Source organism: Mytilus californianus, unplaced genomic scaffold, assembly GCF_021869535.1.
Source record: "Mytilus californianus isolate M0D057914Y unplaced genomic scaffold, xbMytCali1.0.p SCAF_11, whole genome shotgun sequence".
In the NCBI taxonomy this organism is placed as follows: domain Eukaryota; kingdom Metazoa; phylum Mollusca; class Bivalvia; order Mytilida; family Mytilidae; genus Mytilus; species Mytilus californianus.
The window spans coordinates 62,546,535-62,565,239 of record NW_026262593.1 but is presented as its reverse complement, the minus strand read 5'-3'; positions in this window follow the sequence as shown (position 1 = coordinate 62,565,239).

The following is an 18,705-nucleotide window of genomic DNA, read 5'->3' as shown; positions in this document are numbered from 1 at the left end:
CGTGGAGCTACATATTTATATATATAACCCTGAAATCTTGCTCATTAATGGATAGTTAAAATTCAGATACTGTATAAAGCTATAGATAATAAGGCACTAACATTTTTGTCAAACGTTTATGGCACTTTTAAATTATGAAATTATACCAGAAGACTTTGTCGTTAATAGTATTTTAGATAAATATTGCTGAAATCGTAAAACAGTTCATCATTTCAATATTGGTATAATATTTGTTTCGGTTGAAATTTATTGGTAATAACTGGTTCACATTTCAGTTTTCTTTTAATAAATGAGATTTCCTACTAAGAAGATTGACCTCAAAATATTCAATTGGAAAAATCTACTTAGAGTGATACAGAAGCTATATGAAAAAATAAATGTTGATGAAATCTTAACTGACAACTAACGCTATATTGTAGGTTGAAATGTGACATTTATTTATTTGGACTATTGTTTCTGATTCCCTTTAAAGTCTCTGTGAAAAATCATTATACGTTCCGTATTTCATAGTTCATGAAGTATTTTGGTAACTTCAGTAAAGACATTAAATGTAACCATTTTTTTCTGTTTTGAATTATATTGAATCTTGTGACAATCACTGAAGCATTGGGATTGATTTATGTTTAAAGTTTTGAAATGTTTTCCATTAGATGATACATGTTGTACAGATCCATCTGTACAGAGAACATACAGAGTACCATCTTGTAAAGTAGTCATTGACCGTGGAAAGGATTGTAATGTTAATGTGTGTATATTGTTATCGGTAAAGCTGTACCAGTGTAGGTTGTTTATACCTTGAATGTTGTAGAATATTTTGTCATTAGAAGAATGTATGACATTTGAATGGGAGTGATTTTCTACATTCTGTACTATCTCTCCTGTCTGATAATCAACCAACACTAGTCTCCTGTCCTTGCTTACTACTAACTTGTCATTTATCATTGTAATGTTACAATGATAACCTACCTCTCCAGGTATTGGTATGGATTTAAGTTTATGTTTATTGTTAATGTCATATAGTTCTATACATTCATTACTGAGCGTTTGACGAACAGTTACAGCCACTATAGAGTTGTTGACAGGTGTTAGACAACATAGTATACCCCCGACTTGTATGGGCACTATCTGTGATCCCTCTGCGTTACAGATAAGTACTTTGTTTATTTCAAACACACCTACCACCAGTCTCCCATCATCCATTATTACTACATCTATTATCATTCCTGGGAAGCATTCATTGAGTAGTGACTTCAGATTAATTTGATCATGTAGATAAAAGATATCTTGTCCAAGTTTGTAGGCATTTATTTTTCTTTCACCCATGCCTATGAAATAAAGGAATAAACATTGCAATATAGTAATCACACCAAGATATGTTTTCCTTGTATCCACTATACACTGTACAGTATTCAAATGTAAGTGTTGGAACTTTTCAGATTATTATGATTTATTCATGTCAGTGAATTACTGTGGAGTGTGGATTCATTATCAATTGTAAGATGCTGATTTTCATTAATTTCATAGGTATAAATAAACCATATATTTAAACATTCAAAAAAGTTCAAATTTGATATAGGTGTGTATGCAGACATTAGCAAAACCACGAAATCAAACATCCATGAAAATACCCTTTTTCGCATTCTACCAAAATTGGTATGGACGAAAAATAAATGAATCCACAGTATCTTATCAATACAATGAAGATTTGGGCAAAATGAAATTTTGAAGAATGTTTGGCATGACAAGTTATGGTAAACAGGCTCACCTTGTTCAATCAACTTTTTCTTGCAGTACTGACATGTGGCTTCATTTCTATGGTAACTCAATAGTTCCTGTAATATAGTAACTTATGAGAATCATGAAATATTTAATTAAGGTGTATGATATTATTATGAAAAGTTGTACTGTTTAAGAAGGAGACAACTAGATGCTTTATTGGTAATATTTAAAAAGTCTTGTGGAGATATCTAAATATAAATAAGAATATAAGTATTTTTCCCAATGTTACAAATATCCAAAAGAAACCATAGGACATGAATATAAGTCAATATAGGCCTTCAACAATGAGCTAAACCCCTACCATATTCATTATAGTGTGCTTTAAAAAGCCCCAAAATGACAAAATGTAAAGAAAAAAGTTAATTGAAAAAAATAAATATTCTTTAACAAAACTTTAAACGATCACTAAATATGACAGACGCAAAAATGACCACCACTGTCTGTTCAACTACAAGCGCCGGATTTGAAACTGGCATATGCAGAATGTGACAGGGTTAAACATATTTTTTAGTGATCACCCTTAGCATGTTCATGTCACATAATTTGTATTTTGAAAGACAGCTTTGCATTGTTGATCTCAGGATGAGTAAAAGATGACCGGTCTACATACTTAGATTTTTAATTGTTATCATCTTTACTGGATGAATCTTTATTATAAAAGATATATTAGTAACTTACTGATGGCATTTATAGTTAAAGGGGGAATGATGAAAGATATTCAAAGTACAAAAAAATCCCTGGAAAATCTAGAACAATATTATTTATAATTTCTGTCAATCTGGCCATTACTATAATTGAGCAGTTGCTAGTGAGCTATGACCATACTTTCTATGAATGCCAAATATAACAATTTTTGGTGTCCTATGAATTTTTATTAGCCGAATATCAGAATTTGTTCAAATATTTTTAAAAAACATTCACCAAACGAAATATACTGAAATTGATGTGTTGATATATTATTATTAAAAACTATAGTCTTACCTGTATATCAGAAGTATTTCCTTGAATTTGATGCTCCATCACTTGCATACCAAAACTAATTCCTTGAATTTGAGTGTCCATCTACAAAAAGGGTGGTTAAAAGTCTATAAATTACTCATATTGAAAACCGAATAAAGCAGATGAAATCAAATGATTCGATCATTTATTACTATGTATGAATTATTCAGTGTCTGTATCTTTTTCTGATAGGGTTAGATATTAATGCTACTTTTTTATTGATGTTATTTAAATGTGGTTGAAGGAAGCTTTTTGTGGCATGAGAATTTAACACTTTACTATCAGCTAGAAATTTACAGACTCTACCCCACGGAGAATCCTTTAGACTTGAAGGCATTTTTTGTTATTACAGGAAGATAATATAAATATCCTGCCCTTGGATGAAGGTGTTAGGTAGACACACGAGGGAAAAAAATTATCACCCAAGACGAAGTTGTTGTCTAAGTCATTTCAAAAACAACAACAAAACGACGGAAATGATGTAGAAATAAGAATCGGTAAACCTCGGCCGTAGCGCGTGTTAATTGTTCCGAATCGACCCTCGGGCTCAGGCGGGAGTTAATTTTAGGCATTAACACTCGTTGCTAATATTATCACACGTTGCTATGGATGGGCGAGGATTATGAAAGGTTAGTAGAAATTAACTAATGCCGCGTGTCAAATGAAATGAACGGATGATATATGAAATTTGCATAAAGTATAATAATACAAAATAAAAAAACAATTGTTATGGTACAGCTGCTAAGTGGACAATTACTTGATATTTAGTGTGGGGTGTGGTGGGTAGGAGGATTGATTGTGAATGTAACTATTCATATTCATCTGTTCTTATACATGCTATTTTTTTTCACAATAGTTTCTCTTCTTTAACAACATTATTTATTTCTTGGTGACATACAAGATCATGTTATTCACCTCACTCTTCAAAAATCGAATGGTTGTACCTTCTGGATGAACAAAAACATCCAAAAGATAAGAAAAAGAAATTGCACAAATATGTAAACTATATGTTTAAAGATAACATTTTTATTAATTTATAATAAAACATTTAATTTGAATATTCATTTTTTCAATTTTTAACTGGAGAGAAGAATTGCTAACCTCGTTCAGCTTCTTGTGAATATTCAAAAGATCTATACTGTATCTACTACACAGTACTTCATCAAGTGGTCTCCTCTCTATCCTATTGAGGTCATCTTGTTTATTTGGATCTAGCTGTAAGACAAAATTAGTCAGGTCTCTCCACAGGCTTTTATATTCTGTCTCATTTATTTTACCTTCGATGTTGTGACTGAGATAATCATTTTTGTAGCGACGTAATTTGCGAACAGCATTTTCTTCAGATTGACCAAGATGGCAGCAGTTCAATAAAATTAAACTTGCTAACGTTATATCAAGCTCATTAAGCTGGACTGTGTTTGCTATGAACTTGCAATGACAGTTGTGACCAGGTTGACCTGGATTCTCAGTGTACAACAGATCCCACTGACAGTAAATCAGCGGAAGTTTTGAGTTGTTGCGACACTTAAGAATGTCCTTACAGCAGTAGGCATTTCTGTGTCGTAAGTGAAACAGTATGTGTATTACTGGTAGAGTGCTTAGAAAAGCTTGTAGAGACCCCTGACCTTTACTTCTGTAGTCATTTTCTAATCTGGTTCTGAATAGTGGTTGAACAATCTCCAAAATTACTGATCCTACAATAAAGTACCGTCTACGATCCTCTACATCCATCCTGTAAACAAAGGATATAAACTAATATAAGTGTTACAAATGCTTTGAATAATATCATCTATGATGTCTTTTATGATAAGGATGGGTGAATTTTATTCTTGTGCAATGTGTTATAGACTTTTGTTGTTGTTTGCTTCAATTGGAAAATAGTTTATGCACGTTCACAATGAATATGCTGTGTACTTCCTACAAGGTGATATTTTTGCCAGGTGATAAAAAAAAACCTTGTATGCCATAAGCTCATTTACTCATTTAAACACCTCTGGGTTTCAAATGTTTTGGTTTTAACATTCCTGATGAAAGTAAATCTAGAAAATTTGTTGGAGGCACACAATTTGTAAAGTGTTAATTCTTTTGGGTCGCATACATAAATATTTTTACATGCCTCACCTGCAACAGCAAAGAGTGTAGGGGCTTTCGTCTTGTTTCTGCATTCAGACCTTTTCATTTCAGGCCAAAGTTTTGGATAAAATATAGTTGTATAATACCTTGCATGATTTTCAAATGTTTAGATTTGAGGGTCAGATGCAGATCTAGGAGGACCACAAACAATGCAACGTTAAGGTCTATTCATTAGCTCTATATATAATGTATGCATCTTAAAAGGTATACTCTAACCCCATAGTTACTACACAAACATAAAGCGAAAGTAAAAATAGTTGCAGATATATTACTTGTTGTTTGTTCAATGATAATTTCATTTTGTTACTTTAGTATATTACAAATTATTAAATAAAGTTGTAATGCAATATACTTTTTAGATTGAAGACGCTAATTTCGTTCTTTAACTTCAGCTAGCATACATTCTATAGAAGCCATTAATTGGAAAAACCTTTCTCTATAAATAGTAACACATTTTACTTGAGCCACTTATTGGAAATACCCTTTGCTATTTATAGCTTTTATTTGAGTTCATGTAGATGTTACTATTATTCTACTTTCATTTGAGATTTAGAATTTTATTTTATATGAAAAACTGGTATTTGTGCAATTATATGAAAGAAACAGAGACAATAAAGGACAAATTTAATTGCTGATTATATTAACCTCAGATTTCAGTCTGATTTATTTAAATGTCTGGTATTTTATATATTTTTCTTTGTATTTTTACCATGTTTATATGCTTATATGAATATTGTAAGTGCTTCATAAACCTCTTAAATACTACTAATATAGTGTATATGTTGATGTGCTGAAATGTTATTGTGATATAACATAAATATATATTGATTTGTTAAGAGGCACTTTAATTTAAGAAAAATCAAAAATAATCCATATAGATCTGAAATTTTTTTGTTCAGGTAAATATCTATTATTTCTAATTCAACTGAACTTTAAATGATTTTATCAATTTTGAAAGAAGAATATTGAAGTCAGGTTTATTAGGGAGATAGTTTGTTTTAAGTGCTCAGAGTTGATATATGTCAATAAATTGTCCTAAAACATTTTTTCTTAAAATGAGATTAAGTAACAGGTCCCTGAAGCAAATTGCAAATTTGATAACCGGGTATCATGTATACATTTTCTGGTATTTATAGAGTCCTATCTTCGAAGAAAGTCATTGCAGTAAACATTTAGATACGGTCTATAATTTAGAGTTTCTTTCAACATCTATAATTTTGTGAAACTTTCACAGTATTTTATGACACTATCAAATCTGCAGAAAATTTTAAAAATACATTTTGTTTTTCATTTTCCAGTATTTTATTGATAGATATGTTATATCAACAAAATATTAAAATGATTTTTGGGGTATTTTTTTTTATACATGTCTATTGTCTAAATTGCATAATAATGTTGTTGTTGAAATGTTTAAAATGCTATTGTTTATGTGCTATATGCACTCCTGGGTACTTAATTTGGTGAACGATGGATTTAGTTTTTTGCAGTTTACATTAACTATACAGTATGGAGTTAAATGTTTTAGACATAGTTAACTTGGTTAAACCTTCATAGATTTTGTTTCTATGACAGAAGTTACGGGGGACAGAAGTTAACCTCTACATACTCAAATTGATGTAGCATCTACAGAATAAACTTTTATTTTTTTCTGTATTTTGCTGCTTTAATGGACTTACTTTTTGGCAGCTAGTATTATACTCTATACTAATACACTGACATCAGTAATTGCATGTAGGCAAGACCTAGGGTTCCATGATAATCTCTATAATCTTTTTTATTAATATTATGTTGACAATAATGTTAGCTGAAAAAGGGGGGATGGAATAAGGGAACTCCATTTCAACAATCAATTTTTTTTCATATACCTTCCAAATTTCTTTCTTTCTATTTTATGCAAAAAATAGTAAGAAGGGGATGAAATTACACGAAAAAAAATTTGGGGCATGAATTTTTTAGGTAAAGTAGTGATTTGGTCCAGTTTACAAAGGTAAAAAATAAGTATGTCTGAAGCTGTCAAACTGAATTACAGACCCGCTTAACATAAAATTATCCATATCTTGAGTTCTATATCTATAATTTTGATGTAATTTGTCACAAAAGTAATACACTACACTGTAAAAAATCATTCTTGGATAGAACAGGTGCGATTTTTTTAATTTGCGTTTTTTGCCTAAAAGAAATGCACTACGAAGTGTCTGTGTTCTCGGACTTTGCAACTTGTTGTTGTGCGATGTAAAAATGTAGTTTATTGTATGGTTTGCTGATCTATTGCATGTTTGTTTAATTTTTTTTCTTTAATCTTATTACAGATATGGGTATACGACATGACAGGTATTTCACCATATGCTTTGTTATTTTTTGGAGGGAAAATCAGCACTGAAGAACAATTATGGGTAAGAACACCAAACTCAATAGCTTGCTTATTTAAATAGTTAAACACTATTCTTGAAATAAAAGTTTGTCAGTTCTCAATCATACAAATAAGTTTTATTTAAAAGAAGAGTGGTTTTACTCAAACAAACAGAAAGTTCACACTCAAGTATTAGATTTCTTAAACCAGACGGTTGAAAAAATCGTAAGGCCTTCCTGCAACAATGGTGGATCTTAAAAAAATCATTGCATCCACTTCATTTGAACTTTAGTGTAAAGTTGCCTCATTGGCAATCATACCACATCTCCTTATTTTTATATAATCCAAAAATACCTTCAGTAGATGTATAATTATCTGGACCAACATTTAAGTATATTAAATTTAGAAATAAGTTGCATCAATTGTAAAAACAGTTTTTGCTGTTTATATTATATTTATCTTAAGTAGGTTCCTTTTGGTAAATTTCAGAAGTACATATAGATAATTCTTGATTATTTAAAAAAAAATATCAACACAGTAACAGTAAATGTTGTTTTATTCATTGAGTAATTACATGGACCTTTACCAAGTGTTTCCATTAAACAGTGATTAATAACAATGCAGGAACAAGTCTCCTATGTAAGGAGCCAATTATTACTCATAGGAATATACACAACCTGTCCATAACTTTTATTGTCGAAACGTTTTCCATGGCAGTATGTTTCTTTCTAGGAAGGCATTTCGTTTGTTGTGCTGGTTGTATAAATGCATATTCACTATAAGTCTTACTATAAACACTTAACTGAACATACATGTTTGGCGGGATACAAAACCAAAGCAATATGTTTTTTAGAACAGAGAAACTCTAAATCAACAAATGTGCATTTTTTTTTCTTAAAGAACCATATTTTTTATCCACTCTATGGCAACTTTTCTTGAAATCTAAATTCCAGTAGGCTCATTTGGAAGGTTGAGTTCAGTTATATCATTGTACACTTAAATGTTTATTGATAACCACTTCAGTGTCAAGTAAATGTGTTATTATTGTAATTCGACAATTATCTAATCAATACAAACTTGACTGAAATAAAAAATCTGTGTGACTACGGATCACCATGTTCCTTTCAACAATGAGCAAATACTTTACCATTTGTAAAGCTGCTGATATTTATTTCTATCAGGAAGATACTTCAAAATCTGCCCTAATTGGTAAATATTTTGGAAAAACTAAATATACTATTGACTGGTACACCCTGCTTCATTCACAAAATACCTCTTCAGTTTATTATTCGTGTTCACATAAAGAAAATGCAGTTATCTTAATTCAAAATATATTACTCTGTTTTATTCCAGAATGATGAAATGAAGGGTGTAGTGGTAGTTGACAATTGGGTAAGATTCTGGTGCCCTGCTGAAACTGCTTTACTGGTGCAGGTAAATATCTGTTCTAACTTAAGTTCTCCTTCGACAGCCAAAAACATAAATAAAATTTGCTTGAGAATATAAAGATTTTTTTTTAAATGAGTTGAATATCTTTTCACATTAAGTTTGTTTACCCTAACTTTAATTTACCAATCAATCAGGGCCAAATAAGAAGTCTGAAGATCATGGAATGGCACGTTTGTTTGAGTTTTTTTTAACAATAGCTTAGATATAGGGATTTCAGTTTAAAATAAAGGGTAGTAACTCAAACACACCTTAGTTGTACCAACAAAAATCATGTCGTCACAGATATTTTTCTATCACTTAAAATTGCTATTTATATTCATTTTTTAAGGTAATCTTACATGTTAATTAGATCTCTATTAGTTATTAGTCATCACGTTAGTCTATTAGTCATCATGTGAGTGGAAAGTACATGAATCTTGATCTTATATAAATTCCTAATGAAAACTCTCTTTTTTCCTCCAGAAATTAAGGAAGCAGTTAGATAAACTTTTGGAGAACAAAATAACCAAAACAGGAGTAACTAACTGGGACAAAAGTTCAAAAGAAGGTGTACTAATGCATGCAATAACAGACTTAATTACAATGGAAGAAGAGAATGTTTCAAATGGCTGAGATCTATTGAGGCTTTAATGCAGACCAAGAATTATTGCATGCTGAGAAAATTCTGCAATGCCTCGAGATGTGTCCAGGAAACTTGTAGTGGATATTCTTAAGAATTTGTGATCTGAAATGAATAAATGAAAAAGCAAAATGGTCCCTTTTGTGATAATTTAAACCCATACTGAGTGTTGTTTACTATTATGTTTTTTCTATAGTTTAGCTGTAAAGTACAATATACATTTTGCTGTCAAGTTTCTAAGTTTACGTTTATTTTTTGTCATTAAAGCAACTTAAAAAACACCTAGGACGCTCAGAGAGAACTCAGATATTCGGCAGAAAACTGACAATCCTAGTCAATTAAATTTGGAGTCATTATCACCTGCCATGTATGGGATTCGAACTCATAGCCTCAGGATTTTGTACTAGTTTAAATTTTTTTCGCCTTAGTTTAGCCATAAAGAGTAAGAGTCTACTGTGCAATGACATCATTTATGCCAGTTGACCTTGGGATAAAAAGTGCCTACAATGTAGGAATATGATTAGATCAGCACAAACAGATCATGTCAATGTCAATCAGCTGACATACAACATATTCACAGTTAACATCGGTGTGGACTCAAAATGATTGAAGAGCGAAATATTTAATATACCTATAATTTCATTTTCCTGTAAATTGGTTTATGTATCGTTATCATATGAACGAAAATATATTCACAAAACTAGCCATTTGAAGGAATAGATTATTGGATTTTAAGTTAGGTACGGTAAATAACAGCCATGAATGTTGATGATATTAGAAACATTTGTAACATGGAATTTTTGTGTGGTCATGATGTACTTGTTAACAAATATTTGTTCTTCCTTACAGGAGTTGCTCTGGAAACATTGTTACAAATAATGCAAAAATATTTATTCCTGTTGGAGAGTTATCTTTCTCCATTAATTTATAAGTTAGTTATACAATAAATATTTCTACATTTATTTGTTGTAATTTATTGTGCAGTATATGCAATGTACAAATCAAAAGAACTGAGTAAAACTGACATATTTATGAAACTAATAAAACTGTGAGACAAGCTCACAAATAAATACCATTGCTTCCCAATCTGTAGGCATTTTGCTTTTCACTCCAAAAAATCATTTTGTTAAAACAAAAAAATAATACACAGCAGATATAGCTAAGATTTAAGGACATAAGGGCACTTTTTAAACATGTATTGCAAGTTAGTGCAGTTTCAAGTCTGAATAGGAACAACTTTATCATGTTTATAAATAAAAAAAATACTAAATTGAATAAATCGTTATTTTGCTGGATTTATAATATTCATTAGTTGAAAAAAGTTTTTTTTTCAGTAGTTTCAATAATTGTCGGCAACGAAAAGAAGCAGATGTGCTGTTCTTTTTGGGATAGCAAGTACACTGCAAAGTGCACAATGGCGCTATGTACTAACGATACTGTAAAGGTTTCATTAAAACCCTTTCACTTGCTTAAGAGCAGTTGATGATCAAAGAGCTAACAGACTGATAAATATAATATTCCACAAAATCAGTAAGTGGGAATATAAGACTGAAGACAATAGTGACATTTTGTGGTTTACAATTAAACCTTTAGGTACTTAAGATTTTGTTCTGATTTAACAGGTGTTTATATATAATGTTGAAATCGGTCACATAACTAAAACATATTATTTGCATATCCTGATACAAGAGTTCACTTGAGACAGATATATGGTTTAGTTAAGACAGATCCCTATGTCCTGGAAATTATTTCTCTAAAGTCATCATGAATGAATAGCAAATTATACTTATATATTGGTTCATGTAAAAATGGCATATGTTTATCTATACAAAATTTCACTGCAATCTAGAAAATAAAAAGATAAATATTTATGGACCAAGAAGTGAGAAATTCATAGGTACGAACTTAAATGTTCATCATGTACCTACATTTGGATTTATTTTACATTCCGGTTCCCCATTTGCTATGACAGTGTACTATAATATGTCAACCATCGAAGACCAAGATCTTGTAGGATTGTTTGACATTTTTAACCTAACGATCAATCTTATCAAAACACACATTTGTACCTCTAATAATTTACTTATAAGTTGTCAATTCAGTAGCTAAATTTAAAAAACCTTGCATTAATATCTTCATATAATTAACAAATGCATCAGTCCATTACTCAATATTTTGAATGGACTTAACTTGGCTGTTTTTGTATGACGTGATGACAAGAGAACGGGCTGTGTTATCATAACTTATAACTTCAATCTCTGATTCAAACAAAAAATTCTCTGAAACTGACATTATCAAGATGCTTGATTTCTTGATTGACAACATATTTGTTACGTTTGGAGGACGAGTTTTTCATCAAACAATCGGAATTTCTTTGAGAACCATCAGTGCTCCTCATCTTGCCGACTTGTTCCTTTATTCATATGAGAATGACTTCATACAAGTATTTCTAAGGAAGAAAGAAAAGAAGTATCCTGTAACTTCATTTTCTGCTATATAGATGATGTTCTCCCACTAAATAATTCAAATTTAGTGACTATGTTGAACGCATCTATCCCGTCGAACTGGAGATAAAGGATACAACAGATACAGTTACGTCTGTCTCATATTTTGACTTACCTCTAAAAATAAACAATGAGTGTCGGTTGAAAATAAAACTTTACGACAAAAGAGTTGATTTCAGCTTCCCAATTGTGAATTTCTATGTAGCAACATTCCAGCAGCGCCTTCATACGGAGTATATATCTCCTAGTTGATACGATATTCCAGGGCTTGTATTTACTATCATGAATTCCTTGATAGATGGTTGCTGCTCACACGGAAGCTATTAAACCAAGAGTTCCAAGTGGTGAAGTTGAAATGATCCCTTCGGAAATTTTACGGTTGCCATCACAAGTTGGTTGACCGTTATGGAATATCTGTTTCACAGATGAGAACGGATATGTTCCAATTGTCGTCCCGTCAATCCCGTCCCCTTTTCCCCGAATTTGACCTACTGAATTAGACTTATCACATGGTTTGTACTTGCATGAGCAACACGACGGGTGCCACATGAGGAGTAGGATCTGCTTACCCTTCCGGAGCACCTGAGATCCCCCCAGTTTTTGGTGGGGTTCGTGTTGCTCAGTCCTTAGTTTTATATGTTGTATTTGTCTGTTGGTGTTTTCTTTTTTATTAGCCATGGCGTTGTCAGTTTATTTCGACTTATGAGTTTGAATTTCCTTTTTGTATCCTTCGCCTCTCTTTTATAACATGTCGAGGTCCGTCAATTTGACTGAAAAATTTTTGGTAAAGAAGTAATGATAAATCAATAAATTCTTTTTACCATATTTTTCCTTCAAATTTTGAGATGTGTAAACATCACATTTTGACTGATTAGGTGAAAGCATAGGATTATTATTTATTCCACCATTTTGATTAGGCATTGGCACAGGGGCTGGTTTCTCTACTTGCGCAAATGGCGCGTGTATAGTACTACCTGTGACATTATCTTACTAATGGTGGCCATAAAAAATATGGTCACCATGATAGCCCTAAATGTCCATCATTGTACCTCCTGTTGCTTAATTGATACACAAGGTATTAATCAAAAACTAGTCAAGGATAAAGGGAAATCATGACTGCATTGAAGTGTTAAAATTATATAACTTACAGGTAAAGTGTCTCAGGTAAAATATATGTGTTTGTCAAATTTAATAACTGTGATTATGACAAGAAAATTCTGAAATAAAATGAAATAATAAAACTAGTTGAACATATAGCTTCCTAACTTTTTTTTGTAAAATTTTTCTCATGACTGTTTGTTTTGATATTATACCATGTATACCTTTTAAATAATTCTCTCAATTTAAGTTATTTGTTACATGTATTTTTTGGCAAGTGAATAATGAATGAATTTCATCTTCTAATATAATGCAAACTTTCACATCGCCTGCCTTTTTCTATTGAAAAGGTGTTCTCAAATTAATTTTCTAAAATCAAAATTGTTTACTGCTTACTGCATTCAACATTGTTTAACAAGTGTTTAAGATTATCTTTAGGACTCATTCTAAATAAAATTTAGGCAATTCATTATTTCTCTATTGAATAGATACATGTATATCAATACAGAAAAATTTGATAATATTTTTACTGTCATATAAACATTTTACAATTTAATCAAGTTTCTGACAAAAAAAAAACAAAAAAACAAACATTATAATGCAAAGAAATAACAATTCTATAAGAAATCAAAACACATGGAAAAAAATTATTAGGTTTCTGCCCTCAGTTCCAATGACTTTTTTTATAAAGGAGCCAATATTTTAAACATGTTCCATGTTATAGAGGTTTAGCATTTCTTTTACTTTTTGTTCTTGGTTAAAATTTTATTCATAAGATTCAAGATTTTATTCATAAACTGGTCAGAGACATTATTATGAGAAGGTAAACAATTTTCAAATTGATTATCTCTAAGTTGTTATGTTTATTTTACAAACAATTCTATCCTTTATAGGAATTTTTATCCACCATCTTCTATTTCTAAATTATGACCACTAATTCTTTACTTAGTGAAGCACTTGAGTTTACTGTTTTCATCATAAGTTTTTATTTTATTTTCAAAAATGTTTTTATTTTTTTTCTTAAATTTAATTTTTAATCAAGGGCTTTAAAGAATCTAATTCATTCAAATCCCTGCAATTATTAACTTTATCTAAAAGGCCTGAGTTGAGTGAAATATTTTTTGCAAATGTATACCAAGAATAAGTATCATGCATATGCCAGTCCTGCACTTTCCAACAATATAATACACAGAACAAAACATGATTTAATTAATGGACCATAAAAATGTCACAATCTATATGGAAGTGTACCTTATTTTTTTCTGGAGACAAATTTTGCCTGTTAACTGACAAAATTAGCCAAACTGAAGATAACATACTTGATAAGTTTACAATTGTTTCCACAGAGACATATATATGTGTATATATGTCTCTGGTTTCAAAAAGCAAGACAATTTTTTTCTTTAAATACAATTTCTTTTCATAAGATTTACTTTATTCAGAGATAAGAACATTTTTCATTATGATTAGCATTTATCAAAATATTATAATAACTAGGTAGCCATTTGGGAAATTTAAGTCTCTTTAGTGGTTCTTCATGCACAACTCCAGTTTTGAGATTTGAAAAATATAAAAGATAAACAAAAATAGTTTATTCCTATACCATATAATGACATTTGTAGTTTTCCTGAATAATAATCATGATATTAGATTATACAACTTTGTTAACAAAATTTATTGTAAATGGATTGATATTCATGATATTGATAATTTTAATTTGTTAAGAAACAGGCTTGTTAAATTACTTGCTTGATGGTTCCTTTAAACATATCATTTTCATGATTATAAGTTATAATTACTAATTATTCATATTATAATGCAAACAAACAATAGAATTCCATGCACATCATGTACAATAACTTTTTTTTTCTGAAAAAAATAATTATTTAAAGGATTCTCTGTTTTGTTTTCAAATGCTAGTCAATAACTTATCTATGAATTTTTGTCATTTTTACTGAAGATTCTTTCCAAGAAGAAATTAAAAGAATAAGAAGCAAAAACAACAATTAAAAAAGAAAAAATAACATAAAAAAAGAAAAACATTAGAAAAAAAAAGAAAAAATGTAAATTTAGACAGAAAAATCAACAAATGATATGAATTAAGTTCAATTTGTTAATAGACTAAAGCAACATTCTATTCTACATTTTCAAGATAAGGTGAAATGTCAATTTGAGAGAAAACCTGAGATACCTGTACAGGTAAATTTTAATGAAACATACAAGCTGAAAACTTCAATGCTGATTGATTTCAACAGGTAACATAATTAGATAAAACATCAACCTATGTTTTATGACCCCAATAAATGGCCAACATCTCAAAATTGAATACCCCAATAAATGGCCACCATTCAATGGTGACCATACAAGAGGGTGGACATAACTAAGAGGAAGTCACAGGTTGTACTGTACCTTCAGTGCTGGTGCAGCAGGCCCTTGCATATCAGGTTGTTCTTGAAATGGCATAGAAGCCTTGATTTGTAGAGGAACAGGTGCTAGGACTTCATCTACAACTGCTCCAAATTCTTCAACTGTAGGGATTCATGCGCGCCCATTTCCATTTCTCAGTCGACCAATTCTAGGCATTTGTATAAGCAAAACAGGTTGACAAAATAAGTACTTATTACTCAATCATTATTCTGTCTCTTGATTTTAGTTGTTTATAAAAAAATTGTTCAGTACACAAATTTCAGTATTCGTATGAACTACTATAAATATCAAGTAAATCAAACAAATGTATAAATACTAACGCTCGAGCTCCTCAAATTGTGTCTTATCTGAATATAATTATCACCCATATATCGGTAATGTGACTTATGTGAATATGATACTTAATAAGTGAGCCTGTTAACACACACATACCTGTATTTACGCATTAGCAGATGTATCTTAACATTCTGCATCAACGACAAAATAAAACGTGCAATTGAACATATTTGAGAATTCGTGTACAAAACTGTATAAATTATTCATCAAAAAGTTTAAATTACAACGTGGCTGCAATTTGAATTCGGTGAAATGGAGTTAATCTTATTGTTTATCAAAAACCAAAATAAAATAATATGTAATCAGAATTGAATCTAAATTATATATTCCTATAAAATAAATTCATACTTTACTTATTTCACTATAATCTTTCTCTAAATTTCACAAAGTCTTCTCAGTTTGGTTTTCGAAGACTAAGTGACGCCCGAATTAAAATGTTAAAAAAGGCCAAAATATAGTCCGAAATTGAAGAGCATTGAGGATCTCAAATTCTATTTTTTTTAGCCAAATGCAACTAAGTAATCTGTTCTATCAAGATACAGTCTAAGGCTAAAGATTGTCAGGAATCAATAATTTTGTCAAACCGTTTTGGAATTTTATGAACTTGAACAAAAGTGTCATATTTCGTAGTTTATAAATAACTTGAAAATCTCCAGTTTATGTTTCTGGTCTCATAATCAAAAGAAGCTTGGTCGATTGCTGGGAAATCAGCCGTTCAAAGTCAGTATATTCATCATTTGTTATAATTTTTATACACGAAATTTAATGTTATTCATAACGAAAATCCGTTGATATAGTTTTCTCTGTATCTTAAACTGCATAGTTCTGGTATAAATTTCACAGTTTAAAAGAAACATTATCCCGAATTTGAAGTCCTAAACAAAGACCAAAATCATCTGAAAAATTGTTGGAAATCCATGCAAAATATAGTTATCTGAGTTTGGATATCAATATTGTTAGTAACAAACACTTGGCTTTGATCCAAACTGCTTTTGCTTACCAAAATTATGACAGCAGTGTCAGATATTAAAGGAAATGACTTACTTAGTATTTAAGTGGACATGGTTTTATATATTTATATATATATATATATATATATATATATATTCAGTATGTGGGAGAAACAATGGACAAATTTAATATTCGGCACAATAAGCATCGTTCATGGTACAAAACCAACAAAAACTGTCCTCTCACAAGACATCTTCGTTCAACGAAACATTCTTTTGATAATGTTACCTTCCAAATCATAGAAGTCAACACCGAGTGGGACACCACGGCGAGAAGGAGAAGAGAAATTTTTTGGATCCACCAACTCCACACTTTAGAACCTGATGGTCTTAAAGAAAAAGATGAGAAAAGATACAGGAAAGATAAAGAATAATTTAGTACACAGCATCGTCCTTTTTATCCTGTAATATTGGCCAATGGACGTTGCTAACTTCAACTACCAATTTTGTAAAAATCTTGAACTTCATCCAAATTATGTATTATTTTCAAGGCAGCTAAATTCAAGTGCAACATATACATTGAGCTGCAAAAGTTTTTTATCATCTACATCCGATTTCACCTGGATAGATGCACGCTTGATAAAGCTAGTTAGTCTAGCGAAATATTGCGTTTATTTTCATCATTTGGAAATATTTTAAACATTCTTATATTTACATACTAAATAGTGTGTTAAAATTACATTGTTAGGCAATCTATATATATATATATATATATATATATATATATATATATATATATATATACGCCTGAAAAGTGTACACCAATATTAAAAAAAGGAAGCAATAAATAGAAGTATCTAATAATCTTGACTAATATCTAGACGTTATATATATATATATTTGGTACTTAATGCGATCCTTTTTTTACTGTTTTGAATTGAATTTTATCCAGCAAAATTAATAGAAGAATTTGGATTTGATTTATATTTAAAGTTTTGAAATGTTTCCCAATATATGCTACATGTACAGTTTCATCTGTACATAGAACATAAAGACTTCCATCTGTACATAGAACATAAAGACTTCCATCTTATAGTCATTAAACATGGCGTAGATGGTAATGTTAATGTGTGTATTTTGTCATCGGAAAAGCTGTTCCAGTATAGGTTATCTTTACATGTATTTAATGTATTCTATGTAGAATATTCTGCCACAAGAAGCATGTGTTCCTATGGTAGACCGTCCGTTTCTATATTCTGTACTTACTCTCCTATCTGATAATCACAAGTACTAGTCCCCTGTTTGCACATACTACTAACTTATCATTTATCATTGTAATGCCACACGTACCATTCATTGCATGTATTGATATGGATTTAATTTATGTTTATTGCTTATGTCATACATCTCTTTATTTGGAACACTGAACAGTTGATACACAGTTACAGCCACTAAAGAGATGTTGACAGGTGTAACAGAACATGGTCTACCATCGACTGGTCTGGGTACTACTTGTGATCCATCTATGCTTTCGTTGTACAAACACATCACCTGTCTACCATCATCCGTTATTACATCTAACATTTCACCTTCTACAGTGGAGAATTCATTCAGTGCTTTTTCTCATGTGAATTGTTTCACAATTGTATAGCTGGGGCATTGAGTTGCTAGCTATATGGTATGGCTTTGGTAATTGTTAAAGGCAATACTTTTCCTTGTAATGGTTTAAACAGAGATATATGTCTGGTATACTGATTTAAAATGCCTCATTTGACATGTAAATATGCTAGTATAGATGTCTTCCAACTGACATGTACAATCGTCAGATCAGAAAATAAAACACCTAAACATTCTATTTTGAATCGTTTGACATTTTGTTATCCCTTGGCCTTTCATAGTTTATAAAACAGCATTGGTTTTGTTAATTTTGGAAGGCATCCCTGTGTCCTGTAGTCGTTTACAGCCTTGCCCTTTCGCCTTTGGTGGAAAGTTGTCTCATTGGCACACATCATACCACCTCTCATATTTGGGGGGATGCTTTAATAATTTTACTAGATTATA